This window comes from Meleagris gallopavo, chromosome 13 (assembly GCF_905368555.1).
Source record: "Meleagris gallopavo chromosome 13, MGAL_WU_HG_1.1, whole genome shotgun sequence".
NCBI lineage: Eukaryota > Metazoa > Chordata > Aves > Galliformes > Phasianidae > Meleagris > Meleagris gallopavo.
The window spans coordinates 11567869-11595721 of NC_139416.1; the positions used below are offsets into that span (position 1 = coordinate 11567869).

Sequence of the window (27853 nt, forward strand, 5' to 3'; positions counted from 1 at the left end):
GAATTATATCTCTTAATGTGAGGCATCATGAGGGTGGAGGATCCTTTATGGGGTCACCAGCTTTCCTCATCTCAGTATACTGCTTGTACAAAATCAGTAACATGCATTGTTAGCAGGATTGTACTTCATTCTGATCATTCCTGTGACCCAATTTGATGCATTTTGAGCTGCATGGATGGGATGTACAAGCAGGGTGATAAACTTCAGTTCTGTAAATGGGTAAGTGCAGATCTTTGAATGAGTCTGTTGTGAATAGTTGCTTAAAATACGCTGTTTCAGCAAACATACTTGATAACCTAAATTCAGGGAAGTATTTGCAGGAACAGAGTCTGAAAGTGTGTGAGTCTGATCAAAAAGGCTTAATATGAAATGAATATTTATAGATACGCTAGCAATATTTGCATAGCTTTTATAATTGCTCATGGGCGTATCAGAGTATCTTCGATTTTTTTAGCACGTAAAAGAGAAATGAGTAAATTGTGGTAAGTAGCTAAATACAGACGCAAACTCTTTTCTGATTTCAGATTGTTGGAATTAGGTTTTCCTCAGCACAGCTGATAGCTAGAACTGTATCGAAGAGGCACAAGAAAGGCTTGCAGTAGTGAAACAGGTGATAAATAGTGCTGGTTCTGAAGTTGCAACAAGGCACAGAGCTGTGCAGGTGCAGAATGGCTTCCCTGGCTTCCTGCAGCAGTGTGCACACCTAGGCACTGCACTACACGCTGCTTTGACCCTAAACGTGTGAGAAAACCCTTAGTATGCCACTGGGATCCTACAAGAATTTGACTCTCATGAAGGGTTCCTCAGAGTGTGTGCATTTCATACTGAATACTGTTATTTTTGTTTATATTCTATACAGAAGCAGGACTGAATCTTTTTTTTTTTTTTTCCTATTTAAAACTGACATTGCTATGTAGACTTAAGAATCCTACATGCCTTTTTATCTCAGGCTGTGGTACTTCAAATATGGATTCATTGTTTGTCTTACACAAAGTTAAAAATGGACTTGTGTGTCTTGTCTTCTGTCATAATGTTGGCAGGAAGGGGACTTTAATGCCAAGTGCTTGTGCAGAAATTTCATTGCAGTTCCTAATTTAAATTGCTTTACAGCCCTGCCATTGAAAGCAGTGAAAAGTTTCCAGTAAAGTCTTCCTGCCACTGTTTGAATACATAAAACTTATCTTTAACCTCTTAGTTGTTGCTACAAGCTGATGGCTTCAGCTTCCTGAAGCCATTTTCTTTCTGACATTTCGGTTAGTTACAGAGTCCCTTTTATTCATTGTTTTATTTTCCTTGTGATGCTGATGTAGCTTTTGATCCCTCTGGCTTACATGTTCTTAAGCTTTGAATTCAGCTTCCAGGTTGGTGTCTGTTGTGTTAGACTGTTTGTTTTCAACTACAAATTGTATTGTACTACATTGAATGGGCATTTGAATAAATTTTTTGCAGTTAATTTCCTGTGAGGACTCTGTTTTCCTCCAGATCCTTCCTTCATAGACAAATTCTGCTTTTGAGCACAAGTCAGCAAGACCTGCCTATGCTATCCCTACGTCTTCAGATTTGTTCTGTGGTGACTAACAGTCATTTTTTGTTTGACTGTTTCCTCTGAAGTTACTGGTTCTTAACTCATTGCAATCTTTGTCTTCTTGCTTGAGGTCAAGGCTTAAAGCTGTATTCTAAAATTCATTTTCTTCCTTCCTGTAATATCAAAATGCCTCACAGAGCTTATTTTGTGACAGTCTAAAGGAACACGTAATTTGGGGTGAAGGTTTAGTATAGGTGGGTGCCTTTCAGGAAATACCATTTTAATTTTACCAAAATTTTAAAATAGTTTTAGTAAAATTCTGTGAGATGTAATGTGCTCAGTTTCTTGAAGATTGCAAAGAAGGTAGCATTTCAGAAAACATGGTAGATTATCGGGGGGTTAACAGAACATTTCTGGATAAGCCTAGCTCCTTAGTCTAGTCTATGTTTTAAAAATGTGCCTGTAATATACTTTGGAAAACAGAGAATGGCTTTTGCATCCTTGTTTTCCATGCAAGACCTCTCATTTCAACTGCTTAAATTACTCATTTTAAACACTGTGCTGTACAACTAATAGGCATGACTGCAGCCTATTTAATATCATGCAAATGAAAAGAACGGCAGGCTCTCCTTCATTAGTGTGCTGCAGTGTTGAAGGAAAAAAGCATTGAAGGAAAACCAGTCTGCCCAGGGCTCTTACCTTTACTGTGAGGTGGGTTGCTGTGGCAATACTCTGTCAGTGGGACTGTGCCAGGTGTGTTCCCACTCTGCTGCTGGGCAGGCCTAACATTGTGCTGCCCTTTACTTATGGCTAGAGACAACCTCAGCCCACATCCCTGTGTGCAAGGTATTTTTTTTTTTTTAACAGCAGTGTATAAAGAATGCCAGCAGGTGAGCTGTCGTAGCAACTGACTTAGAACAATGTCATCTGAATAACAAGATAAAGCCTTGTAAATCCATTTTTCTGCTTTGTAAATGCATACGTACTGCTGCTGAACCATGTTAAGAACCCAATTGAAATAATATTCTGGTTCCAAATGGTCATGGCTGTGTCCCTTGACAAGCTAGGGCAATAACCTTCATTTTAGAGATCAGCTTGTCCCATCTTTTTTATCCTCTCTCCAAGTGTAACCAAATATCACATCTGTTTGATCTGGAGTCCTTTATTAAGATATTACTTGTGTGGAGGACAGTGGAAAATATTGTGAAACATTTTGCTATACCAACTTAACTGAAAAGCTGCTGTTGCTTTAAAAATATAATGTGAAAAATATAATGAGAGAAGGTTGGATTTTGGCCAAAAAGAAAAGCAACCCAACTTTATGGCGGCTTAAACTGTTTTGCAACTAAAGATTGCTTTTCTCTGAAACAACTCATTCCCTCATGCAACTAAATACTGCCATATGTTTAAATTCTTCTAGGCCTCCTAAGGCTGACCCAGAAGAAATGTCAACAAATGTTTGTGAGTCCTTGTGGCCTTGTAACATTTCCTTTAAAAAGTGAAGAATAGAACAGCAGGAGCTGTAACACTCCCACAGAACAGACATATGAAGGCATATGGCTAACATGGGAGCCTGCTGGCTCTTCAAAGCTTGCTGGCTTCATTCTTAAGGCTCCTTTTTTTTTTTTTTTTTTTTTTTTTTCCTCCAAGACAGCTAAACTTGTCTTCCTATTTCATGAGTTGCTCTGTTCTACTCAGAGCTGGGTGTAGTGAGCGTGGGGTCCTTTATGCTCCAAAGGTGCAATGGAAGAGTGGGCATGTCTGTCCCTGCAGATGGCAGACTGTCCTATGCAGGTATGGGGCAATGTGGTGGCCCATATGATTGCTGCTGAGTTTGGCTTGTCCCTGAAGTACCTGTAGGCAGTTGTTTGCTATGTACAAGATCTCAGATAACAATCTCTTCCATACCTGGGTAGATTCTGAGAAAATATGCTCTTTACAGCACAAACCAAATGCTGGCTCTGATTTTGGAAATTAAGTAACATTTGTTGCAAGGTGCTGGACAGCTGCACTAAAGTTTCATTGCACATGTAGCTTTATTGCATTTAACTCAGAGATTTGAGTTTGATGTTATGGGGAAGATCTTCAGATGCCTGGGTTCACAAGCCTTTTTCCAAAATCAATGTGATATAATGATATATTAGGACTTTCAAAAGAAATTATACTCCTAAATTGCTTGGAAATTTTGGAATTATTTTCGTCCCTACAAGTAAAATTTCCTCAATTATTATTTTTGATTAATTCAGATATTTCTGTGTTGGAATGAGGTAGCTTTAATATTGGAAACTTAGAGCACAAAGAAATCTGTAGGGAAAAAGTGCAGCTCAACCACTCCATTTCCTTTACAACTGCCTGTGTTTCATATTCTGATAATATATAATTTTGCTTCCTATTCCAAAGGCACTTAATAACATCTGTATAGCATAAAGTAAAGCTTCTCAGGTTTATGCATTTGCAGAGGCTTTAAAGACCATGCTTGCAACAGGCTTGAGTAAATGCACAGATTACTGCATGTCTAAAGGGGAGAGCAGCGAGTGTCTGTGCTCCAGTTTGAGCATGTGTCTGGGGCCCTTGCTGGATGATACGAAGGGCTGTTTTGCTCTGGTGCTGTGCAGATGTGTGGCTTTCCCTGCTGTCATCTAAATTTATATGTTCAACACAGCACAGGATTTTTTTCTGAAAATCTTTTGGTCATTTTTGTTTGGTCTATTGTCATGGATGCGTGATCTTTTGAGTCATGGCATTGTGTATTTCTCAATACCACAAGATGTTTCTTCACAAAATATTTTGGGAGATATTTTGTGTAACCACTCATAAAATCTCTGTCTTGATGTGGGGGGTTGTTGAGGTTTTTTTTCTCAAATGTGGCCACTGAGGTTCCTGTGCACTGAAAAGTAAAGGCATTAAAAGAGCTCGAGTAAAACATAAATGTAAAAGGAAAAATTGAACAATTATGGAGTTTATGTGGTTATTCCTCATCCTCACTTTGTGCAGTACAGTTACAATAATATGAAAGCACTGGACATGAGTATCTTCATATCTTCATATTTTCCAACTTGAGAGCTCACTAAATTGAACATAAAGTATGCATATAGCTTTATTTAGCTCAGTTCTGCAGTGTCCGTGGCGAAAAAGGTTTACTACCTTAAGCAATTACTGTGCAGCTATATGATTCTACTTTTAGAGGACTGTGAAAGTAAATTAACTTACCTTCACAATATCATTTTCAGATTCAGGCATTAATTACTGTCTCCAGTTTAGTGCTGGAGCTGAGGAGCAGAGGGCATGTTGACAAAGTCTATTGTTGGCAGATGGAATCTCAGCCCACCAGAGCTACACAAATGTGTTTATCATGGTGCCAAATCTGAATTAGCAGGTTGGAACAGAAGCTCATATGCCTCACCTCACAGTAGGACTTGGTGGGTTGGATTCACTGCTGTGCTGACCACATTTGTTTAGCTTCAACTCAACTTGGAACTTGAGCAGAAAGAGCTCACATCTGCCAGCAATATACTGAGTAGATACTCCCAGAAAATCTGCCCAAGGCCACCCAGGAGATTTAAGTTAGAGCCTAGAATATTCTTCCATCCCTGTCCAATTTAGTTGAAAAGTTACTGCTGTATGAAAATTATTCCAAAAATTATTCCACTTAGATTTTCTTTAGATAATCTTTTGGCAAAGCGATGTTTCCATTCATTTTCTGGGGAGCCACATTTCTGCACAGCTGACAAACAGACTTGTTTCATTATTTTAAAGTTCTGTTTGAATTTATTAGGCATTAGGTTGTTTCCACATGCAGTCTGCCATTTTGTCTGTATATGTTAACATTGGGCATTCCTGACTGAGTCCCAAAAGAAAACAATTGAAACTTAGAGAGTAGCTGCAATGTGAATAGAATAGAATAGAATAGAATAAGAATAGAATAGAATAGAATAGGAGTAGAAAAGAATAGGAGTAGAAAAGAATAGAGTAGAAAAGAATAGACCAGTGCATGTGAAAGGGACCTTCAAATATTGAGTCCAACTGATCACTTCAGGACTAACCAAAAGTTAAAGCATGTTATTGAGAGCATAATCCCAATGCTCTTTGAACACTGATAGGCTTTGGGCATCAACCAGCTCGCTAAGAAGCCTGTTCCAGTGCCTGCACAGTAAATAGTTTTTTCTCAGTATCTGACCCTCCCCTGGCACAGTGCTGTCATCAGTTTGCAGGGAGCAAAGACCAGCAATTCCCATTATTTAAAACAGTGGATGTAGCTTTTAGCCAACTGTTTGATTTTATTTTTTTATTTTTATCAACCCTCTTTGTTTCATAAATATAACTTATTTCATTTTGCTGAGAATGAGGTTGAACAGTACTCTGGAGCATTTATTGTTATTTAAAGCAAATGCCTTTAAGGTACGTAGGACTATCTGTGTCAGGCAAAACTCCCATTGACATCAGTAGAATTCTTCAGGTTTCTCCTGAACATGAAAAACACTCTGTTATTTGGTTATGCGTATTTCTATTTCACAATCATTGTTTTGAAGAAACCTCATAATGCACTTGCTCATAGCTTGTAATAATTACGCTACAGAAAACTAAAGTCTCTGTGGTATTTCAGGGGCATAATGAATAGCAGACATGTTAAATATTAATATTGTTGAACATTCTTGTTAATTTTGTCTGTGAACTTCACTGTTACAAGCACTTCATTGCCTGATGCATCTGAAATACAGATCTGTACTTATGTTTCAACTCTCGTGCATATTACCAAAAACTGACAAAATAATTCCAGTAAAAAAAATAGAAGAATATAATCACTTCTAAAGTTTAATGTTCTGAAATAATAGGAGGTAGAAAATCATATAATCTTTGCCATAAACATTGCTGCAATCCTGAAAAAGCTGCATTAGATGTGAGTAAAAATTGTACACCAGTGGTTGTTTAGTGCTTAGATATATTCTAAATCTTATATTTACCCATTGATACTTTCCTTTATCTTTAATTACCATTTCTTGAAAATGATACGCTGTTGGGAAAGGTATCTAAGCATCAGTTGTTAAGTATTGTTCAGTCTGAAAGCTGAAATGTACCATTTAAAGGAGCTTGTATTCAGAATCAGTAAGTTTAACTCATCTTTCTTCATTATTTAAGCTTTCTTTTGTCAACATTTAAAGACTGTTTCGTGGACAAATTAATGTATTTGACATTGGCTTGTCCTGATTGAGAAGCCAACTGTGTAGTTCCTTTGAGAAAACACAAAAGGAAAGAAGAAAGGGAGAGTAGGAAAGACAAAGAGTGAATGCCTTTTGGTTGACCTAAAATAAGTTTACTATCCATTTTTCCCTCATTCCATCCTGTCTACATCTAGACAAGTTATGATGAGTGAGTGCATGGGAGGAAGATAGGGGAACATTGAGAAAGAGGTGTATTCAGTCTAGAAATAAGACCAGATTAAACTTAAAAAAAAAAAGAAAAAAGAAAAAAGAAAAAAAGAAAACACAAAACTTTTGAAGAGTCATAGCTGGGTTTGCAATAAGCTTCCCAGAATGAATCATGTATCATTCTGTGATGACAGAGATATTCAGTGAGTTGAATGAGGCACACAGATATTCAAAAATGTCAGATCTCTGTAGTAACTTTAAACAACTTCTCTTTATTTATTAATAAAAGAAAGAAAGTTGGGAAAAAAAATGTTCCTAAGACCAAAGACCTCTGTCTTTCTCAAGTCTCTTGGACAAATTCTGAGCTATTCTCCTTTATGGTATTTTTGATGTCCCAGAATTATTCTTTCTTGGGTGTCTCCAGTGGACCTGGAACCAGCAGGAACATTTGTTGAACATTTATATAAAGATTTTTTGAAAGGTTAGTTGATTTTTTTTTCTGTGCTGAGTGTCCCCTACAGCTTAGCTAATGGGGGCATTCAGCATATACTTCAGTGGCTCTCAATTTTAGATTTTCTTTTCAGGTCACTAGAAGTGGTTGATAAAAGAGAGCAGAAGAAAACCAGAGGAAAGAAATAGAAAACAGCCTGCTGAAAATGGCAACAGATAAAGATAAGATAAAGTGAGTACCAAATGCTAGTAAAGATGGCCTTTGCTGTAGCTTTGCTATTGATCACGGCAGAAGGATCTGGTCATTTATATATTGTGGAAGGAAAACACCAATGAGTATGAATGTAAAAGTGACAAGGAGAGGAAACAAATAAGAAAAAAAAAAATCTATCGTGAAAGTGTGACATTAGAATATTTCAGCAATGACAAAATCCTACTCCAGTGGTCTCTTACATTTGCTTTATGTGGAAGCTGTTCCATAATGACCTAGAAGGCTTTTATGCAATTCTGTATACTTTTTTTGTGGTACTAACTGATATTGTCTGCTTTGTATCTAAAATGTGTTTCTCCATGAGGGAATATATTTGAGCATTTTACTGGTGGTGGTTTAGGAACCTATACTTAATCTAGTAGGCAACAAATACAAACAGTCTTTTGCTTTTAGAGCACAAATGAAGACTTTTTCCAAATCCAGGGAATTTAGATCCCATACAGCATGGTACATATGCTTATTTGTTTGTGCATTAGAAAGATGTAAAAAAAACGTAATAAAACTATTTTATACATGTATGTCTATATAGATATGTATGTATAAAACAATGTATCTCTTGATGTGGATTCTCTTCTTCCAAATTCAGTTTTCAGAAGAAGCTCAGAGAAGTTGGAAACATGGAAGAGGAGGGCTTGATTTATGATATTTAAAATGACAGAACATACCTGCCTTCAGGCCTCCCAATCCACTTGCATTCTTAGTACCTGGATACGATGGGACTGGAGCAGCATGAAGCTAATTAATACAGACTTTATCCTCAAGGGCCTGTGATCTACCTTCAGGCACTTGTGACCCAAAAGCAAGGGAGGAACTGATGAAGTCATATTGCATTGTGTGAGCACAAGGCCTGGATGTTCATGGGGTCTGTAAAGAGCATGTTAGATTAGGGGACTAATTTATTAATTGGAAGCCTACACAAACTGTTTCTCTGTTATGTAATTTGGCTTGGACGCATGAGATTTGGACTTCAGTCTGCAGCTTGTCAGCATTCTGAAAAGTATTAATACGAATTTTTGTCTCTTATGAGAACATGTAGGTATTCTGCTTTTTAGTTTGCTCATTTTTCAGCCATCATTCATTGCCTTCCCATCTCACAGGACTCAGGACAGCCTGCTGCTTTTCAGGCCGTGTCCACAGGCAGTTGGGCTTCTGGTTCCCTTCTTGTGGCACAGCGACCTGCTGGATGTCAGCCAGCACCTGAGCAGTGTGGGGAAGGGAACACCAAGAGCAAATGTTTGGTAGAGAGTAGAATATAAAGTCAGAATAGTTCATGAGAAAGAGAAATAGGCTGCTTATCTGCTTTGAACTGAACCTTGTTTTCATGAGACCCTTCTCTACAGCTCTTGGGTTTTGTCCTTTGCTTGCATTACTGCAGGGCATCCTTGTTGGATGACAAGGTCCTTCTTTCCTTCTGGATGGAGGGAGAGCTTGAGACAACTTTTTAGTTTATGCGTACAAAATATGTTTTCAAGCCTCATTTTATGACAGATCTCTTATTCAGATCATGGGTTGAATACTTAGCTCCTCGGGTCTCAATCCTGTGCAGTAAAATACAAATATTAACACTTTCCTACCTCAGAACTAGACCTCCAAAGTGTTCAAATATTGTGGTGATGGAAGTTAGTAAGAGAGACAGTATATGCTTCCCCTCAGCATGGGGTCTGGGCTCTCAAGATGCATGCGCACAGCTGCACGAACACCCTCAGTCCCTGAAATGTGGTTAGTCATCAAAGTCATTGGTACTCACCTGCCAGCAGAACCTGTAACTGCTTGCGTGTATATTTATAGACAGACTATGTGAGATTGTCTTTTTATTCTTCCTCATGCAATGCTTGCCCTTTGCTTTATTCTCTGACCCTTATATTTGTCCGTCTTTCAGCAGAACATGGTAATCCCTTGGAGCATTCATGCCCATGCAGAGAGCACTTGGTTCTGCTGCAAATATCAGCTATTAACATTGATGAAGTGACAGCTTTAATTATCTAATGCAACTTTGAAGCTGGTGCTGCGTTCAGTGGTGGAGTTGGACCAAATGACCTCCAGAGGTCCCTTCCCACCTGAAGTACTCTAGGATGCGATATTGGTTGCGGCATGTGGGGATTCACATTACTCAGCTTAGCTGCCCGCAGTAAATGGAACAAGATAGATTCTCTGGAAAGGTGGTTCAGAGCATAAGCCTATTTAGATGCTAAAATAATAGCTTACAGGAGCAATTTATACGTAGCCAAAGATGCTCCCTCCTAGTCAAGGTACCCATATATATATTCTTTAACAGGGTTAAATGCTGGTTTGCCACTAAGAGACTTAAAAAGAGGCTGCTGGCTATATGAAAATGAAGTGTGGTTGTGTATGGAGAAATGTGTGGCATGTAGGAGAAATTGCAGTGAAATTGGAAACAGGTTTTTGTTTAAAAATTAAATGAAAAGACCTGTTTCTAAATTGTGAATTGATCAGTGATCAGGATAACTGTAAATTAAGATGATGCATGTTCTAGGGGAGGGGAGATTTGGTGTTGCATAGCTTAGAACAACAAGCATTAAAAAAAGGCATATGAGAAGTTGGGTTTAAGTTCACTGTTAAATCAGATCTTAACTGTTCTAAAGATATAGGCATAATTATTCACTGAGGAGAGAGGGTGAGAAAAAAATGGCAAAGCTCTGCACCCAAACAGAGCTCCTCAGCTGGCACGTGGGAGGTCTGAATTCAGGCCTCCTTCCTCTGATTTTTGTACAGATTACTACATTTTTCATAGGTGAAATGCTTTATAGCGTGCTTTTGTTCACTTCTAGAAATGGCTCAAAGGTTAAGTGCTGTGTGCTAGGGTCACGCTGCAAATTCATGGGACAACCATGGGAAGGCTCACATCCTCCTAAATCTTGTTGTCGTCTTGTGGTTGTAAGCTCAAATCTATGTCATTTTTGTCTTAAGTGATGTTAAAACCTTTGTTGTATTTTAACAGTATTGATGTTTTTATGGTGGACATTCTGAATATTTCATTTTTCCTACTTGGATATCTGTTTAATGTGCAGGTTAGAAGTACCTGTATGTTTTTAGGCAAGTAATAATTAGACACAGTAAAAAAAACAGCAAACAAGCACACCTAAAAAAAAAAAAAACTCTCTTTAGCCACTCAGCCCATTTTCTGGCCTGGACAAATCATTGTTTCCATATTGGTTCCATATAAATAATTTATGATCAATATTTCAGTCAGGAAGTTTCAGCTGCTCTTCGTTCCGAGTCAGCCATTCAGATTACTGTAGCACTTTGGGTAGGGTCAGTATTGAATGGATGAACAATCAATGCTTTAGATTGATAGTTTTTCTTCCTAATAACCACGCGTGGTGGAAAACATTTTTCCATCAGCACTTTCCCAGTGAACTGTAATCAAATAAGTTGATGTGAATGTCTGCTGCGGTGGAATTCTGAATATGTCAGAAATGCTTTTTTAAGTTGCACATTTGCTCCTCTGGAATGCTTTATTGTCTCTCATTCACTTTTATGAGAGCTGCCAGAATTTTCATTGAACTGTTGGAAAAAAAAGGCTGCAGTAATGAGGCCACAATTTCATTTCAGAAACGGTTCCCTTTGTCTCCCTCAGTAACAAGCACCAAAACAGCTGTGCTTATAAACCCACCGTTTTCATCTTTTCCTGCTTCTAAGCATTCTGTCTCCATTTCAGCGAGCTCCCAGATATGTCCCCACGTTTGTTTCTGTAATTGCTCATCTGGAAGTACTTAACTTTAAAAGCACACCGGACAGGATTTTGCTTCAACCTGATCTAAAACTTTCCTGTGTTAGTGAGTGTTGTGTGCCCCAGGCACTTCTACAGAGACTGATGTGTACTCGGTGCAATTCCCTGCAATCCGGAAAAGGGAAAACGAGAAGACTGGTTGGGGTTGTTTAGGGTTTTCTTGGTTTAAGTCTCATATTTTGCATGCTTCTTGATTGTATTAGTTCATTCATTTTGCCAAACAGACCACAAAGCTGTGAATATTTATTTAGTTCTGTTCCTAATAGTTTTTCTAATAGGGAATTATTTTGGTACAATGAAAGACATTTGTAAATGAAGCAGATAAGCCCTTTGGCAGACAAGGAGTGTTTTGTTCAACACAAGAATTCTATTGTCCACTGCTTTAGTTGTCAAGTGCTTGGGGAGCCCAGGATTTATGATGATGTTACAATGGCCCTTTCAGTGCAAAGTCTAAGAAGCTGTGAGATTCCGTTCCTCTGCTTTTCAGACTCTCAAATCTTTTTATCATGCAAGGACAATGCAGGATTCAGCTGCCTCTTAGGCCACAGGACTGCCCATTTAGCATCATGCATTGTGAAATAATTACCATAGTGACAATGGTTTTGGGTTTGTTTTTTTTTTCCCCTCACCAGCAACATTTCAGAAATTGTTCAAGTTGTCACTTTGTATAAAACGACTCTGAAGACATGGCTTATTTTACCCCAAAAATTCTTGTTAGAAGATTCGATTTAAAATGTCACTGTGTCAAATCTATTTGGAGCATTAGAACTGTTTAATGGCTGTTTTTCTGAGGTTTTATTTTAATAATTATAACAAGACTTTGAAACAGTCTTCTGTAAATACAGCAGTTGTTTTGGCTTTTTTCCCTTTTTTAAAGATTATGGAGTCTGTATTACTGAAGTCGTGTTCAAGTGTAGTAGGAAATAAGAAAAATAATATACAGAAAAGGGGATGCTATCTGATGCCTGTGTATTAAAATTAATCAACTAAATTTTTCTTGTGCTATATTAATGATGGAAGTCATTCAGCAGTCTTAAATCCCATCTCTCTTGAAAACCGATATCTGCAGGAGTTTCCCTCTCCTTGCTTGATGATAGTATGAAGATTTATTTGCTTCAAATAATGATTAGTACTGCAAAAAATATTGATTTGTTACTTCCAACGTCTGGTTAAATGCAAGATAACTTGAAAATGGAGCCTTTATTTGACAGTTCAGTTATTACGTATGTAGGCACTTCACTGTCTCACGCTCAGGTTTACATACAGGAAAAAGCTTAATAATGCAGCAGGTCAGACTGAAGAGAAGTCGTGTCTATTACCAACTACATTTGCTGCTTTTAAAAGCAAAAGCAGATCCTGAAAAAAAAAAAAATAAGACTGAGGAGATATGTAAGAGGGTATTTTGAGAAGTACATATCTAAGCAACTTCAGTTACCGTCAGCAAGAGGAAGCCTTGAACTGTAAAATCATTTGCAAAGATGTCATCTGTGAAAAGAAGGAGCAAATGATCAAAATAAGAAAGTTTATTCATCTGTAGTCTTTCACACAGATGAATTGTGAATCGGTTCAAAAGGTCCTTCGTGGAAAAAAAGATGAATTTGGTTCCAGAATTAACATATTTAAATGCCATATGCACTTCATAGGGAATTGCATAAATATTATGTGTGTTGAGTATTTTAATAAAGCACGTGCTTTGTATATTGGCAGCTGTCATCACAAGGGGCATTCCTTATTATTTGGAGCTTATCAGCAAAATTCATTGTCTCGGAATGTTTTTGCTTGTACATAAATCACGAATTTTTAAGACACTGAACATATCTGCAGTCACAACTGACAATAAAGGCCACGTGGTTTTATGTCTCCCTTTGGTGATTACGTGTGAAGTATGTTTAAGTGTAGTATTACAGTATATAATATCTAGCATTCAGAGAATGCCTGTTAATTTCTCTCGAATGCTTTTCCTAAGAACTCTGAAAGTTACCAACTCAACTGCTGAACTGTTCATCACCAATAACATCTGACTGCTTTAATGGGGGTGAAAGGGAGTGAAAAATTGAGCACTGATACAGAAGAGGTGGCATTAGCAGTTTAATACTGCAAAAAATTACTGACTTGGATGTACATAAAAGTATTTTTAAATGGTGAAAACCCAAACTGCAGAGGTTATTTTGCAGTAATTCCTCCTAAAATTTATCACTGATGAAGGCTGAAAGCCCTGGGTAAGTTTATTTTTCTTCCTCTGCCTTTTGTACAGAATATCTCAATGTACTATCCCAATTAGGAAAGAACGCTGACCACTGAAACTGATGAACTTCTTACAGAAGCACCTCTTAATCAGTTACTTTTTCAAATCTCTTATCCTATTCCCTACTGTAGTGCCAGTTTCACTTACTAAAATAAATCTAAACTCCCTTCTCTCCTATAATGGTAAAAATACTAATTTTCTAATATGCCTTTAGAGCACTTACAAGTGTTCAGAGCACATCATATTGACTGTTCGTATCTGAACTCTTCCTACTTTTTTCCCTGCAGCATGTCTTATATTGGGTAGTGTTCCCCAAACAAATTTTTTCCATATACAACCTCTTCTCTTCTCTTCTCTTCTCTTCTCTTCTCTTCTCTTCTCTTCTCTTCTCTTCTCTCTTCTCTTCTCTTCTTCTCTTCTCTTCTCTTCTCTTCTCTTCTCTTCTCTTCTCTTCTCTTCTCTTCTCTTCTCTTCTCTTCTCTTCTCTTCTCTTCTCTTCTCTTCTCTTCTCTTCTCTTCTCTTCTCTTCTCTTCTCTTCTCTTCTCTTCTCTTCTCTTCTCTTCTCTTCTCTTCTCTTCTCTTCTCTTCTCTTCTCTTCTCTTCTCTTCTTCTCCTCCCCTCCCTTCCCCTCCCTTCCCTTTTCCCTTAGAGATGACAAAAAAGATGTGAAGGCATATTGAGATGGCCTCCAGCATTTTAGTGATGTGAGTGTTCTTGCAAATAGCCTGTTAAGATAAAAGCTATTTATTAATTCTGATCTTTATGTGTAAAGATTATTGAATTAACTATTCTTTAAACACTCTTTGGGCTGCTGGGGTAGTTTGTAGGTTCGACTTTAATTTTCTTACAGTACTGACAGTGCCTTAGATTTCAAATGAAGTTTTTCGTTCTTTGCAGCCGGAGCTGAAACACTGGATAAGTGGCAGCAGAAAGCTTTCATCTGCATTGTCTTCAGCGTATCATTAAGTGGCGTTTCAAATGTGTGGAATATGCTACATAAATTGGCAACATGTTTCCAGTGGGTGAAAGTAAGTAGCACATCCAATTGTGTGATCTTCTGAATAACAAGTCGGATATGCTTATCTCCTCTCTTCTCTCCAGCCTGCAATGCTTGTTCAATACAGGGAGAATTTCTGCTGTGACTAATCTCTTGCTTGTTGTGAGCTGTCAGCTACTGTATCTCATGCAGTTTCACGGAGTTTATCCACTGGTCTTGAGCTCAGGACAGCTGATGATGTAGGACAGAGTGTCCTGCTGTGCCTTTAAGGCATGACTTGATAATGTGTATTTTTTGAATCACACTTATTTAATTTATTGTTTGGAACATTAGAGGATCTCTTGAAAACTCACAGCAATGTAGCAATGAAGAACAGAAACGTAATACATTTTCTAATATGTAGGTTTAATTTCATCAGTGAAAAAGATTCATGCTTTTCTTATTCTGGGCCTCAGTGAGTGAGTAATTCCATACTTGGTTTATTTCTCTGATATTTTCTGCAATACCCTCAGCTTAATAGAACTGTTCAAACATGGGTTAGAAGAATTTGGTGGTGATTAGGCAGCTGCAAAAAATGTGGAGATGAGGCAGTACCAGAAACCCCAAACATTGAAGTAGTTATATTTGCTGCCCTTAATGCCTTACATTTTCCATACCCTTGTGACTTTCAGTTTTGCTATTGCTGAAACCTTTTCAGAGGTGAGAACTGTCCACCTACAGAAATAGCCATGCTTTTTTAAAATTAACAGAGGAATGGAGTAAATATAATAGGTTACAAATACATAAATGCTACCATTTTTACAGTCAAAAGCATAATCCTGTCTGAATTGTGTTGGATAAAGATTACAAAGGCAGGATATGAAAGCGCTTTGTCTTGCTGACTCATTCACAATTTTTACGTTCAGTGCACTCAAGTTCTGCTTGACAAAAGCTTCATTTCAGTAGAAATGTCCTTGAATTGTGATTATTTCATTTCTGGCAGTTGAATCCGCTGTATAGTTCATCATCCTTGTAAGCAGCTATATAGGATATGTGTAAATGGTCTCCACCAACTTGTTAAAGTATCAGGATGTGCTTGACAGTGATACATACAACATTCAATTTACTTTAGCTGGGAAATGTGTGAGCTCCTTTGCTTCTTCATTAGGAATGTGAGATTGATGTCCTGTCGTTCACTGAGCACAAGGTCCAAAATTTGCAAGCAGTGGTCTGTTCATTTTCAGATGCAGCTTTTCAATTGAATGAAATTAAAGGTGATTTGGTTGGACCAAAGACTTCCAAACTAGGCTTCAAGTGAGCATCAAAAAGACACAGTAAACATATCTTAAATTGGTTGTGCTTTCAGCTATACGTTTCCTCATTCCTGTTTCTTCAATTCATCCAATTCATCTCTTCTGTCACTTTCTTATGATTTGGTTCAGGCCTTGTTCTGCTCTTCTTTTTCTTGACTTCAGAGCTACACTTCCAAGCAGATTTAACAAATAAAATAACTGGAAGAACCGTAAAGGAAAACCCTCCACTGTCATTAGTACATGAAATAACCGAATTTAACCAACTGAGTTTCAAGTTGAGATCGTGGGTTTTTTTTTCCCTGCCTTATCTGACAAAATGTTGTGTCTATTTCAGTAGACTTTTTTACATTTCAGAGTTCAAGCAAATCATTTCTGAAAGCAAGCTTCCTGCAGAGTGACTGTGGGATGTTCCCTCTGGTTAGAGTGTGAAGTGGCTCCTTACAAAAGAGGAGGAACAAGCAGCTTTTGTTGATTATCATGTAAACCTGAGCATCCATATGCTTCTTAAATTCTCTTCTCTTTCTTTGAAGAATCTTTCTTTCTTAAATTGTTTCCAGCTGTGCCTGTTCAGGAATGCAAAATTCCTGTTACAGTATCCAGATAATCAAATGGTTTACAAGCTAAATATTCATGTTTAACTATTGTTAATGGAACAAAGAATGACAGCACAGAGGAAAAGGCATTTGTGAGTTCCTCTGGAGCTGTGACATAGACTTGGCCGCTCAGTCACACAAAAGATGCCCAGCAGTTCCCTTAAGTGGGAATATCCTGACTAGAGATTTCCTTTGTGTGCTGCATGGGATGTGCATACTGAAGTTCTAAAGAGACTGAGAGTAGGCATGACTGATGAGCTTCTTCTCAATTATATTTCTCTGATAAGAATTCTGTCTGAGTGGTCAATCCATGGGGTCAATCCACTATGCACTCAAAAAGGAATACTGCCATAAGTAAAGCTCTTTTGTATAGGATGAAAAACTGAGGTTTGCTTGCTAGATTTATAAATTCAGTGTTGTACTGTTTTTAAATTGCCATTTTTCAGATAAAACATCCTTCTTCTTATTAGTTTTTAATTCTCTCATAGTAAACCTAGACTGTAATACGAAAAAATACGGTGTTTCTGGTGTACAAGGTAGATCTTGGAAGAAAATTGCAGTCTTGCTTTGTTTCTGCTTAAATGCCGTGTGGAAATTAGAATAATTTTCAGTTGTGTAGAATTGCCTTGTCTTATTACAGTGCTAGCACGTTTAACAAGGCCTCCATACCAGAAAATACTACATTTTTTGTACATTTTGTACAAAAAAATAGTACATTTTTTTCCTGCTTTAACTTGCATTACATCTCACTTTATTTCTATACAAGTAGCCATTTATATAAGTTTTAAGACCTAAATTTTTGAAATCTTAACCCACAAAACTATAACAGAGAACAAACACTTAGGGTATCTGCAGGATTCACATTGCCTATGTTTTAGTTATTACAAGTCTGAGTGAAATAGGCTTGTATATAAGAACAAAATCTTTGATTTTAATGGGATGACACTCCAAAGTACATCAAATCCAAAGGTTTTTCTTAAAGTATGGCCTGAGAGTCAAATGTCAAGAACAATTTGTTTGTGTCAGTCTCATTGCACGCATTTGGTGTAATGAGCTAGCCTCTGAATTTGTTACCTCTGCTTTGTTGATGCTCTTGAAGACTTCCTTGAGCTTATTTCCAAGCACCTTAGGAAATATTGTTAGAACAGTGTAAGATGTGTATCCTGGTCACATAGATATCAGAGGAATCATTATTTTGTTACAAATCACCATGCCTTCTAAAAGAACTGAAACTCAGGTCGTATTGACAAAAAAATTGTTTGTCTTCAAATGCTGAAAATAATGCACTGTCAAACACTTATCTCTGCCTTTTCCCAGCCCTCTGGGAAATCCTAGCCTTGTTTGGGCTACACTGTGCTCTGCCCTGTGCACTGGAGCACTTTTGCTGGGCTGTCTTGCAGGAAACTGAAGGCTCCCATGAGGCAAGACATTTTTTTCTAAGTAAAGGAGTGAGTGCACTACACAAATTGCAGACTGGCTGAAAGAGAAGAAAAAGGATAGAAAGGCTCAGATCTTGGCTAAGAAACTCACCAAAAGTCCAAGACCCCATGAGTCAAAACAATGTGGAGTATTCTGGTATTAGTTGTGCAATATGTGTTCCAATAAAATTAATTTCTGACAAAATTTCAGTAGTTATTTTGAAGGTGGGAAGTGTGAACCAACAATAAGTAACTCAACATTCCTCAGGAAAAAATATTGACAGAAATCTTCAATTTGCAGTTGTATTGAATTTATTATATGTTTAGTGAGAATACTGATGTCAGCTTTAACTATAAATGCTCTTTACTGTTCTTCTATTATGGCTTTCCAAAGAGTAATAACAGTAATAGTAGTAATAACAGTAGAAAGAATATAGAGGACTAGAAAATTTAAACAAAAGAAAAAAACTAAATTACGTCTTGCACACGTTTTATATATAGAAAGACTACTGTGTACTTAGCCATTCAAGGTTTCATACACTACAAAATCTGTATTCAGTTTTACTTAGAAGCTCATTTGCTGCCTCAAACATGGGTATATCCTTTTTGCCGTAAACCAAGATGAAATTTGGCAAATTTAGTTATTTTGAAATGGTTAACCAAACCAAAGAAGAAAATAGTTAAAGAAAAACTTTTTAAAAATGGTTTCGGTATCTCTTAGGAGTACTTGCTAATATAGCCACGCAAACATGCAGTTTATGTGGCTTTACTAATTTGAATGAGCACTAATAAAGTCACACAAGTTGCCACTGGTAAAATCTAATGTAATGCATAGAATTTTCCCACTTTATTCCTGACAAGCTGCATTTGCAACCATTCAGTTACTTTATTTTAAAATGGCTTTTCAATTATATTCTAATGCTGTAGGGGAAAGCCTTTTGACAAAGGTATGACATAAACCATTTATATTGCAGTTCCATCATAGTTCCCATAGCTAAACTAGACTGGACAGTTCATTAAAAAGAAAAATTAATAGTACAAGGTTGCAGGGAAACAATAACAGATTATGACTGGCCTGTGGCAGCCTACTGAATTCATGCAGTGGAATAAAAATGATTCCCCTGTCTCATAAACGAAGGTTTGTTCCAAGGTTTTAGGCTAAGTCTATACTTCTATTCCTTTACAGGAAAAAAAACAACACAGTTTCTTGTCTGTAAAAGCAATACTTTGTATTTTCTGCTGAATATTAACTTGCAATCTTTTGACATACAAAGTACATATTTCATTGTTCTTTGAATGCATAATAATGTACATAATATGAAAGAGACTACACTAGAACACAGCAAATCAAAAACAAAATTCAGAGCTGGGCAGAGGTATGGAGGGCAAAATGAGGGCAGAATCATGACTTTGTCCCATCCTTTCTTGTTTAAGGTAGTAAGTGCTTCATACCAATCTGAAATTACTGTCTTCCTGCATGGTAAAACCCTCAGATTTGTAATTCAGTGGCATTTCTTTTATGTCCATTGCAGCTGCCTGTGTACTGTCATTTGTGATTTATCTCTTCCTTAAGGTTGTTCTTCAAGGTATGAGCAAGTCTTAATGGATTCTTTCTAGAAGTTGCTGCATATTTTCCTAATTTCGTGGCTGGATTTTCCATATAATTCTGGTATGCATGGCAAGTATGCAGGCTTATATTTTATCATTGAAATATGAGTTTTATTATAGCAGTGCTGTAAATTCCTGTCTTAGATGATATTTCAAACAATATAGGCTCTGGGATACATTAACTATTACATTTGGCTAGTAGCCACAACCTTCTAATGAATTCAACAGAATAACATAGAGGCCAGAAAATGAGAAATCTGACTCAGTATAATGTTTGCAATCAAATTCAGGACTGACCCTCCAGGGTATTCTCTGGTTCTGTTTATGAGCACAATCTCCTTTTTCAGACAGCTTAAAATACTGAAAAGTGATGGTTCTGGGATCTGATCTCATTGTGCTTTTACAAGCTTATACTTGCTATTACAAGGGAAACTTGGATATTTGGCCTCCCATCCTCCCTTCCCTCTTCCCAGAGTAGAAAAACAGATTATGTAACCTTAAATGCCTGGTCGCTGGTCATAGGCCTCCTGGCTATCTTGGCTAAGTTTCATGCTATAAGCTATATTTTGTAATCTATGGCTGCAGCGAAGCAAAAATAGCCAACCAACCAAAAGACTCCGTAGAAATCCCGAGCTGTTTTCATGCTTTCACTGTAGGCAACATCCATGAGCAGCAGTACATTGGAGAGCAGACTATTGCTCTTGGTTTTTAAAGGGAATGTGTTTGCATGAACACTTAACACTCATTAATGAGCTGTTCATTTCAAGATTGGATGCTAACTGCAAATTTCATTACTGTCTTCTGTTTACATGTCCAAAGGTGCTGCTTTTGTCTTCTCTCCCTCTCTGCCCTGCATAAGGCACAGGAGAGAGCAACCCCATCACAGGGAGCAGTTTTTCAGTGAATCACAATGACTCACTCCAAAGCAAGTTCAACAAAGACTGTGTTGTGCTGCTTCAGAGTGAATGAAGCCAGTGCCCAAGCAGCTACTGCTACTCTGCAGCTTGCAGAGTAAACAATATTCTACAATAGTTGTGTTTACAAGAAACCTTGCATAAAATGGAATTACCTTTTTTCTCCTTGTAGGCCTACAGCAATTTGATTTGCTTAAAAAGTGCTTTTGCTTAACAAATATAAAGATAAATTAAGTACTTAAGTGGAAAAACTTTTCAGCAAGGAATAGAATGGTAATGGCTTTCTGAAAAAAAGCCAAAACCAGCTCTTCTGAACAGAGGTTGGTTTGCTGCTGGCCCAGGCATTATCTGGGTTAAACTTCTTCCCACATCCTGGTAATTCCTTTCAGCACAGGCTCAGTTTTTTTTAATTCAGTTCTTTAGTCCTTTGTGCAGGTGAAACACTTTGCCTGTGAGCTGTTACTTCTGTGCTGTGCCCAGGTTACGGACTACTTGCTTGATTTCTCAATCAGTTTATGATGCTGCTGCATGTGCAACTCATCTAGGCCAATGGAACAAAGGAACAAAACTTACATGCAAAGCTGAGAACATCTCACCTTTCTCTTTCTTCATGGCTCTGTGATTCCACTATTAAATAGACATTTAGAAAACATTCATATTACCATTTTTATTTGTACATAGTTGTGCATGTTATGGTTAGATTTAACTATAGCTGTGCTTACAAATAATGTAACGTGATACAACAGATATGATCTTCATAATGAGTCCTACCTGCTTCTAATATATATTTATCATTCGTTGGGTCTGTATCTGAGTTCACCTATTGAAGCTTAACCTAAAAGGGATCCACAGAAATTGCACAAATAGCTTTAAAAAAATCACATTACGTTTTTTAAGACAGTCTTTACTCTGACAGACACTGCATTTGAATATGGAATATGACTGTCTGTTCAGAAAGATCCCAGTTCTTGGATGAATCCCCAGATCCCAATTCTCCAGCTGGTGCCTGTCTGGTACTCTGACCACTGGATTTCCAGGGAGCTATTTTTGGTTGTGGGTGAAGGACAAATGGTACCAAATCTTTCCTTTTCCTTTTTGCGCTCTCTTGTGAGTCCTTGTGCTCAAAGTATTGTTTTTGTTCTTCAAAGTGGCAAGAAAATACAGGGTTAGTGTAGTAGAAGAACAGTACACCACTGTCCCTGGATGCGATATCGTAAAATAGAAAAAGAAACCAAAGAAATTCAAATATTGATCCGTGCAGGTTAGTCTTATTCAACTTTACATTGTTTACTGTAGAGATCTGAAGGAAAAAGAAGACTAGGATGTTCATTGTTATTCACTAAGGAAAACAGTACCCCTGAAGTTTTACATATGCTTTTATAGGAAGAACTCCAGATTTTCTGTAATGTCAGCAAAGCCAGCAAGTACTGCATTCAAATCCTCTGGAGTCTAAGATACCAGGCTAGACCAAAGAACAAGGCTGAGGTTCTAGCAGTACGTTTTAATGATTAAATCAATGGATGCAACAGGTTGCTTGGCTGGTGTATGTACAATTTCCACTTTGGAGAATTTTTAGCAAAGCTTAAGGAATTTATCTGAAGAAAAACAGAACCAAAATTCAACTCGTGGTGCACTCAACACTCTGTAACTAACAATTTTATCTTGACTTGCTAAGCAAGAGAAGTACACATGAAATCATTGTTTCATATTTGAAAATTCATTGGAACTGTGGAAGGCCCATTTCTCTTTGTCTAATTGGATACACAGAGGTTAGAGGTATTTGAACAGCTGAGTTACAATGCAGAGAACTTTCTTCTTCATGCTCTAAAAAACATGATGTATTTCTGCTTGCATGGAGAATGCCATTTTGTACCATACACTAAGGCATTAGTCTTAGGCTTTCAGTCACCTTCATATTGTCCACCACCTGCTCACTTCTAAGACAGTACTTTGGGCTTCTAGTTCACACCGTCTCTCTTGGGCTTAACACATACGGTCTCTAAAAGCTTTCTATTGACTCATAACTTCCATTTTGTTTCTCTATACACTCCCAGGACTGTCAGCAGTCATTTTAGTTTGTTTCTTACTTCAACTGTCAAGTAGAAATTTCCGTTTAAAAAATGAAAAAGGTCCAGAGTTTGTAAGTGTTCCATCATTTTTCCAATAAATGAAGCAAGTACAAATGTATTTAGAAAGATTTGGTGACAGACACTCTCATCTCTCTTTACCCTACGAGTTCCTGTTCCAGAAAAAAAACATAAGAACTCCAAAAGCAATTTATTTAATTACCATTATAGGAGACTTCAAAGGAAATTTGTTGAACTGAAATAGTGATGTCACCCCAGCAACTTTTTGAAGATAACATTTTTGTACAAAATCTGCTGAACGTTAAGGTATGTTTAACAGGGAAAAAAAAAAAGAAAACAAAAAACATTATTCCACACCTTTGCCCCAAGCTTTCAGACTTTTTTTTATGTATACATGTATGTCAGTTCTTCTTCTAATTATTATTATTGACCTCTAGTTTTCTTCTATGAATATAAATTCTTTCTCTTTTATCTGCCTAATATTCAAGTCGTTCCATCCAAAAATTATATTGTTTTAAAGCCAGCAATTCTAGAAAGTGTCAGGCTGTTTTCCCCTTTCTTTTTCAATCTCCATTAGAGAGAAATCCATGTTATGAATCTAGAATCCAAAACTTATCTGACTGGCCACACACACAAATGCTTCTCTACTGTCTTATTACTTTATAAGGACACTGGTAATCCAAGAATGGTAATCTAAGATGTAGATACACGCCACAAATCCTGATTATTGCTCTGTTAAAATCAAGATTTACCCTCAATATCACATTACCAAAGCTTGCAATTCACTTCCAGAATATATCTAATCATAACTGACTCATCTCAGCTATGAATAACACAAATCTAATGAAAAAAGTGTTCATTTTTGCCCGTTTCCCACAACCAGCTTTCTGTGGAAAATCAGTTTCTGAAACCAGGCTTTTCATGCAAGAACAATAGGTTTGAGATATTTGACGTGTGCCTCTTATGCATTATATCACAGGCCCCAGCTACAGTAAGCTGCTGTTAAACGCCTCTTGTTAGTGGTATTTATTCAAAAGCATATAAATGTTTTGTCAGAATCATCTGTAATTATAGGTTACAAATAATTCCAATCCACAATCTCTGGGATGTATTAGTGTTTCATATGATCAGTTAGAAATATAGAATTGAACTGGTTTGACATAGAACAAATTATATTCATGACAAATATACTGAATCATTTGCCACTTTTTTACAAATATATCACTTGCATGAAAAACAAGTTTTAATTGCTATCTAGCAAGCCTGTCTTATTTTGAGTTATTTATATGCTTAGCTTAGCTTCTAACTTGTAGCACCGTAGCACTTTATTGCCTTTTTTTTTTTTTCCTTAATAATACCAGGAATTATGTTTTAGTCCTTGTTATACTGGATTGTGTCACTTGGAGCACTGAGAATACTAATGGTTCCTTTGATTTATGCTGAGAGCAGATTGTGATGCACAGGGAGCCAAAGGGAAAGTTGTACCTAAATGCAGGTATTATTTTGCTTCCGTGTGTATGCTGTTTTAAAGTAGAAATATTATTTACTGACTACGTACAACAAGACATCTCAGAAAATACTCATGAAAATGTTTGAATTATAATCTTGTGATTTAATGGATTTAAAATAATTGGCTAAATTTGCAGTTTGGATTCTTTCTGCTTTAGTGTCTCATTTGGTGCCTAAACAGTGATGGTCTCCTTTAATAGAGCTACTGATACTGCATTAGGAATAGATTTGAATATTCTGTTGTTATTGCCCCATGCTGTTGAGTCAGAATGGTCTCTTCACAATCCCTGTCTATGAAAAAAATAATTACTAATTCAGTTGTTCATTCAAAATATCTCAAATTGGCTCTTTATGGAAAAAATTTAAACTGGAACAGTTAAGCAGACGATCAGAGAAAACCTTACGTGTGTGCCTGGCTGAAGGATGTGAACCCTTCCTTCCAAGAAAGCTAAGAAAGAGAATTTGATTAGAAATTTAGCTCTCACATTTCTTTCTTTATCAAATGTATTTGAAAATGAAAGAGACTCTAGGTAATTCGCTAACTTGTCAAGTTTTATAAAGATAAGAGTTACAGAGAATCTAATTACTTGAACCTCTCTAAATGAGAGTCACTCTGCTTGCTAGGCATAAGCAAACTACTGTCTTTTCAAGGTGGTTTACATGTGCTTCTGAAGTGATGATCTTTTCTCTGAAGCTTCCCTACTTGAAGGGGATCACACTGAAGGGGAGCAGGGGGATCAAGTAGTCTAGGAGAATTATATTCAAAGTGGCAAAACGTTTTACAAGAAGGAAGCTTTCTTCTGTGAACAAACTGATTAAAAATTCAGCAGAATAATGTATTCCCCATTCAGACGTTTTATTTCTAGCACAAGCTATAATACTCTTATTTGAAGGAAAATAATTTTTTAAATATTTTGTTATTCTAGAGAAATAAAATTATACAGGAAACTCAATTCTAAGTTATTTCTATACATAGGTTTATGTACTGCACATGCTTCCACGTGTGTATGGGGTATGTGAAAACTGCAATACCCACTTTGGGTAGGTGGTTTCACCACTTAACAGGACTTTTAACAGAATAATGAAAATGCTTTGGCACTATGAAATGTAGAGAATGCTGTTCTGTTCTGCAGCTTTCGTGTTCCTTAGTATTGACTTCTGTTACATAAAAACCAGAGAACATGCTATAATAGTCTGGCATTTCAACAGCACTGCTGAAGCTGCCTCAGAATAAAGCTGTAAGTACAACACTACAGATTCTGTTTAGATTTCTGATTGTGTGGAGATTGTTAGCCCTTCAGCAAGAGGTTGTAGAACAGAAGAGAAATTAATCATTTGTTGGAATTCATGTTGGCTTGGTTTGGTTGCTGGATAGGCTTGCCTGCAGTTATTAGTTTTTGCTAGTTTCTTGGTTATCGTCCTTTAGTCTTGAATGTCTGTCCTATTTTTGTTATGCACCAAAGAACACAACACAAGTGTTATTTGCAAGTTCCTAGAGAAAAATAAATATTCAGGGTTGGCTTACTGTCTGAGCACAGTATTAATAGTTGGAAGTAAGTTGGTGTTAGATGTCATTATTTCTTCCTTGAGGTGTCCTTTATAACCACTTCCATAAATAGGGAACTATACTGAAACAAGCATGGCCATAGGCTGCAGCTATAGCGGGTGTTGAGTGTACAGGAGATTAAGAGAATTTTGACTGAGATGCACAAGAATGTAATTACTATTCAAAATAAACTCTACCAAGAGCTCAGTCATTACTTCAAATGACTCTATCAATCACCATGTTCTTTAATATAACTACCTTTCTTACGCTGGTTGTTTTCCTGTACAGTTTATGCTTAAAAGCAGACAGTCTCTGTCACATTTATCTTAAGTTGATCTCCCCAGGGCAGCAAGTAAACGTAAAACTCTGTTTTCAGCCATTTTTCATTTCCCAAACCTTTTAATATCACTCTCTCAGGCTTATTTCTATGTCATTCACTTCGTAATGTACTAAGTTGTCTTCCTACTTTCTTCTGCTTTGTATGAGGAACACCAAATGGCAATTTCACTGTTCTTGAATGAGTACAAATTAAATCAAGTCTAGTGAAAATACTTTCCTTCCATGATGATTGCAGAGGTAGATACTGAAGGATATATCACATCATCAAGAAGTTATTTTTCTTCCTCTTTCTTGCAAAATGATTTCTGTTTTCAAAGAACCATCATTTTGTGGTTCTTTGTCTGTGGTTTCCTAATACTGAGTCTCAAAGCTGCTATAGAAAAATATGGCTACATTTCAGAAACTATTCTTTTGGAGCAGCTGGGGATTATTGGCTTTAAATATTTTAGTAATCCAATACAGTGCTATAAAATATAATTTAAAATTGCAAAGGATTAAGATTCCTTTGCATAGAATTCTACAGAACTCAGAATAGGATTCTACAAAGCTTAGTTAGCATTTTTAAGGTACCTTTTATTGCTAAAGATGAAAATCACCAGTTCTGTTAAGATTTTATTAATATTTAGAGCATGCAAATCTTACTATAGAGGAATTGTGGCTGTTTGCAGACCATATAGAAAATTATGTATAAGACTAGCTCTGCAAAACTGCAAGCTTGGCTGATAATCCTTTATAACTGCATCATGCTCCTATGCAAGACAGTGGAATATGAACAGGGCAGGTGCGGGGGTTTCCATTATTCACCAGAATAATTAGCAGATTTTTTTTTCCGAAATGCCTTTAAAGATGAAAAATTTCCCTTTTTGGACTACTTTTGCCTCATAAGACCAGTTCTGTTTCTTGATCGACACAAAAGACTTTATATCACTTTGCATTCAGATGAGGGTTATTTGCTGTTTGCTCCAGTGAGACCTGAAATACACTTCAACACAAAGAGAGATTCAGTCCCTCAGTAGGGCTCACAGGGAGTCAGTTGCTGGCAGTCTGCTTTAGAATTACACACTGGGAGAAATGAGATTTACCACTTACATACATAGCATGAAAATCTTTTAGTGTATCAGAGATCAGAGCTTTTGTCTCTTAAACAAAACATTTTACATTAGACTACTGGATACTGACTTTCAATGCTTGACTCCTAATTGATAATTATATATATGACTAATCTCATGGGATTAGTCATATTCATGAAGTCAGATTGCTGGGTTAGGAGGCCTTTAATTTTTCATTTTCCAATTTTTTATGTGATAAGTAAGGGAAATGATTCTAGTGCTTAGAGGAGGAATTCTTGATATATGAATAGAGCTATATGTCTCATGGCTGCCAGGGGAGAAGGGGTTCACAGGAGGAAGCAAATATCCCTATTCTGATGGGATGATTTCCCAGCTGGAATTATGTGCACAGAGCCATCCTGCTACTGTAGTGCAGCTAAAAATTAAAACCCAGCCAGTGTTGTCTTGTCCTTTGGATCAGCTCATTGCATTTAAAGCAGACCTTGCAAATGATGATATGCTTGTGTTACACTTTTCTGCATATCGTATAGGTAGCTCTGGGAAGGAAGGACCAGGCGTACTCTGATTCTAGTGGAAAATTGCAATAACCCTGATTCTAATCTTGTCCAGATGTAGGGTATCTAGGATCTCACAGAAAGAGATTGGCATTTTTCAGGACTTGAAAGACTTGCTTTCCTAACTGGCTTTTCCATATGTGTTGTGTGGGCTAGGTGTGCTGTGTACAGATCTCATACTTTGCGTTATACTATTTCAAGTAAATAAAATGATATCTTCTTTCTATCACATTTTTTTACAGTGAGTCTGTCTGAGCTAAAAGAAATATTCAGCAGTTGGTCTGATAATATGTTACAGTTTAAAATGAAAAAGTAAT

General features: G+C 37.0%; 1 protein-coding gene across 7 annotated transcripts in view; it reads left to right on the forward strand.

Annotated features, from left to right (window-relative positions):
• CDH11 (cadherin 11) overlaps positions 1-27853 on the forward strand; it is a 231687-nt gene that overhangs the window by 177148 nt on the left and 26686 nt on the right. For 4 of the 7 annotated variants that reach the window (XM_085234816.1, XM_085234814.1, XM_085234818.1 and 1 more), the window contains one exon: positions 14507-14637. The exons of 1 other annotated variant lie outside the window; for it this stretch is intronic. The gene's annotated coding sequence lies outside the window, so the exon portion shown is untranslated. Of the gene's footprint in view, positions 1-7475; positions 7574-14506; positions 14638-19482; positions 19579-27853 lie in introns of all 7 variants that reach the window. 2 more of the 7 variants (XM_085234815.1, XM_085234819.1) reach the window with 2 other exon arrangements.